The sequence below is a fragment of the Coregonus clupeaformis genome, chromosome 14, assembly GCF_020615455.1.
Source record: "Coregonus clupeaformis isolate EN_2021a chromosome 14, ASM2061545v1, whole genome shotgun sequence".
Classification (NCBI taxonomy): domain Eukaryota; kingdom Metazoa; phylum Chordata; class Actinopteri; order Salmoniformes; family Salmonidae; genus Coregonus; species Coregonus clupeaformis.
The window spans coordinates 7,110,205-7,114,394 of NC_059205.1; positions in this window are offsets into that span (position 1 = coordinate 7,110,205).

Consider the following 4,190-nt stretch of genomic DNA (forward strand, 5'->3'; position numbering starts at 1 on the left):
CATGCAAGATCTCACCTCGTGGAGTTGCAATGATCATGAGAACGGTGAGGAATCAGCCCAGAACTACACGGGAGGATCTAGTCAATGATCTCAAGGCAGCTGGGACCATAGTCACCAAGAAAACAATTGGTAACACACTACGCCGTGAAGGACTGAAATCCTGCAGCGCCCGCAAGGTCCCCCTGCTCATGAAAGCACATATACAGGCCCGTCTGAAGTTTGCCAATGAACATCTGAATGATTCAGAGGAGAACTGGGTGACAGTGTTGTGGTCAGATGAGACCAAAATCGAGCTCTTTGGCATCAACTCAACTCGCCGTGTTTGGAGGAGGAGGAATGCTGCCTATGACCCCAAGAACACCATCCCCACCGTCAAACATGAAGGTGGAAACATTATGCTTTGGGGGTGTTTTTCTGCTAAGGGGACAGGACAACTTCACCGCATCAAAGGGACGATGGACGGGGCCATGTACCGTCAAATCTTAGGTGAGAACCTCCTTCCTCAGCCAGGGCATTGAAAATGGGTCGTGGATGGGTATTCCAGCATGACAATGACCCAAAACACACGGCCAAGGCAACAAAGGAGTGGCTCAAGAAGAAGCACATTAAGGTCCTGGAGTGGCCTAGCCAGTCTCCAGACCTTAATCCCATAGAAAATCTGTGGAGGGAGCTGAAGGTTCGAGTTGCCAAACGTCAGCCTCGAAACCTTAATGACTTGGAGAAGATCTGCAAAAAGGAGTGGGACAAAATCCCTCCTGAGATGTGTGCAAACCTGGTGGCCAACTACAAGAAACGTCTGACCTCTGTGATTGCCAACAAGGGTTTTGCCACCTAAGTACTAAGTCATGTTTTGCAGAGGGGTCAAATACTTATTTCCCTCATTAAAATGCAAATCAATTTATAACATTTTTGACATGCGTTTTTCTGGATTTTTGTTGTTGTTATTCTGTCTCTCACTGTTCAAATAACCCTACCATTAAAATTATAGACTGATCATGTCTTTGTCAGCGGGCAAACGTACAAAATCAGCAGGGGATCAAATACTTTTTTCCCTCACTATATATGTATACTGTTCCGCGGAGGGTCCTCTTCAGACAGACAAATCTCCCAACGAATTGCGAGTTTGGGTTGGCGGGGTTTAAAATGCCCGCGGGAATTGTGCTCATGTTTAGCTAGGGAAGCACACTGATATGGCAGTGATGTAACCTGTAACAGGCTTCCCATATACGAATTGTCCTCTCCACCACAGATGTGTTAAGCTGGAGCATTGGTAAATCGGATGAAAAGCTCTCGCTCACACTAATTAATAAACGTCAAAAGGTAGCTCAACTGAAGCTCAAAGCAGACAATGCTGAGACCATCCTTTAAAACCGTCTGGAATTGAACCGATAAAACCCAACTAAAGCAACCCAAGGTAGTTGAGGTTTTTATTGATTGGTGCTTTGTGCAGTGTTCTATAAAACAGAAACCTTGGTCTGCTAATAGCTTTCACTCTCCCCTTCTACCTTTCCATTCCATATTTTATTCTCTCCCTGTCACCCTTTCATGTCCCAGGTATCAGTCTTCTCAAAAATCCATATTTTCTTTCTTATCAAACCTCCGGGAAAACCAAAGTTGCTTTTTTGAAAGAGAAAACGTGATCAAAAGATGTTCCGGAGGAGAATGGATGAGTTCAGAATGTGATACAGAATGTGGATTATCAACATTTTGCTTTGACAGTTTAGTTTTCAACTGTTAGAGTACTGAATCCAGGAGAAATACCCCCGTTCATTACCCCCTCTGGAGAAACAGACGAGGTAGAAACAATAAAACATGCACCTGTATACTGTACTGTCAGTATATTACTAAGACAACATCTACCTGTATACTGTACTGTCAGTATATTACTAAGACAACATCTACCTGTATACTGTACTGTCAGTATATTACTAAGACAACATCTACCTGTATACTGTACTGTCAGTATATTACTAAGACAACATCTACCTGTATACTGTACTGTCAGTATATTACTAAGACAACATCTACCTGTATACTGTACTGTCAGTATATTACTAAGACAATTACATATACAGACACACACAGCAGAAAAGGTTACTCAGAGAAATGCAGAGGTGCACACACACAGACACACAGACATACATACACACACACATGCACACGCACGCACGCACGCACGCACTTACGCACGCACGCACGCACGCACGCACGCACACACACACTCACACGCACACACACACACACACACATAAACAAAGAGATTGCAAAAGTACAGGAAGAAGAAAACCTCCTATCTTGGCCTCCTCTGAGAGCCAATCAGAATTTGACAAATTCAACAGCTGAAAAACAAAGATGCTGATGGAGAAAAAGTTACTTTCTAATCTCTAACTCCCTCCCTTCTCTCTCCTCCCCTCCCTTTCTCCCCCTCCATCCCTCACTCCTTCTAACTTCCTTCCTCACATCTACCTTCTTTCTGCCCCCCCAATCGCTCCACCTGAGCTACAGTGAGAATATTGAATGAAAGGCCCTGCCAGCCAGTCTGTGTCAGCCAGTCAGCTAGTCAGTCAGTCACCCAGGGATTGCGGGGAGAGAGCAGCGAGAGGCTTTGATCCTTGGGTGTGATGACAGGGCCTGGGGCCTGGGGGGGGGGATGGAGCTCCCGGAGAGAGCATCCAAAGATCTATCTATCTATCTACCATTTACAAGCCTGTCCTATCTATAACCCTGTCCTGTCCTGTCTATAACCCTGTCCTATATATAACCTGTCCTATCTATAACCCTGTCCCATCTATAACCTGTCCTATCCTATCTATAACCCTGTCCTGTCCCATCTATAACCCTGTCCTGTCCTATCTATAACCCTGTCCTGTCCTGTCTATAACCCTGTCCTATCTATAACCCTGTCCTATCCTATCTATAACCCTGTCCTATCTATAACCCTGTCCTGTCCTATCTATAACCCTGTCCTATCTACAACCCTGTCCCATCTATAACCTGTCCTATCCTATCTATAACCCTGTCCTGTCCCATCTATAACCCTGTCCTGTCCTATCTATAACCCTGTCCTGTCCCATCTACAACCCTGTCCTGTCCTATCTATAACCCTGTCCTATCTATAACCCTGTCCTATCCTATCTATAACCCTGTCCTATCTATAACCCTGTCCTGTCCTATCTATAACCCTGTCCTGTCCTATCTATAACCCTGTCCTGTCCTGTCTATAACCCTGTCCTGTCCCATCTATAACCCTGTCCTGTCCTATCTATAACCCTGTCCTGTCCCATCTATAACCCTGTCCTGTCCTATCTATAACCCTGTCCTGTCCTGTCTATAACCCTGTCCTGTCCTATCTATAACAGTGTCCTGTCCTGTCTATAACCCTGTCCTGTCCTATCTATAACCCTGTCCTGTCCTGTCTATAACCCTGTCCTGTCCCATCTATAACCCTGTCCTGTCCCATCTATAACCCTGTCCTGTCCTATCTATAACCCTGTCCTGTCTATAACCCTGTCCTGTCCTATCTATAACCCTGTCCTGTCCCATCTATAACCCTGTCCTGTCCTATCTATAACCCTGTCCTGTCCTGTCTATAACCCTGTCCTGTCCCATCTATAACCCTGTCCTATCCTATCTATAACCCTGTCCTGTCCTATCTATAACCCTGTCCTATCTATAACCCTGTCCTGTCCTATCTATAACCCTGTCCTGTCTATAACCCTGTCCTGTCCTATCTATAACCCTGTCCTGTCCTATCTATAACCCTGTCCTGTCCTATCTATAACCCTGTCCTATCTATAACCCTGTCCTGTCCTATCTATAACCCTGTCCTGTCTATAACCCTGTCCTGTCCTATCTATAACCCTGTCCTGTCCTATCTATGACCCTGTCCTGTCCTATCTATAACCCTGTCCTGTCCTATCTATGACCCTGTCCTGTCCTATCTATAACCCTGTCCTGTCCTATCTATAACCCTGTCCTGTCCTATCTATAACCCTGTCCTGTCCTGTCTATAACCCTGTCCTGTCCTATCTATAACCCTGTCCTATCTATAACCTGTCCTGTCCTATCTATAACCCTGTCCTGTCCTATCTATAACCCTGTCCTATCTATAACCCTGTCCTGTCCTATCTATAACCCTGTCCTATCTATAACCCTGTCCTGTCCTATCTATAACCCTGTCCTATCTATAA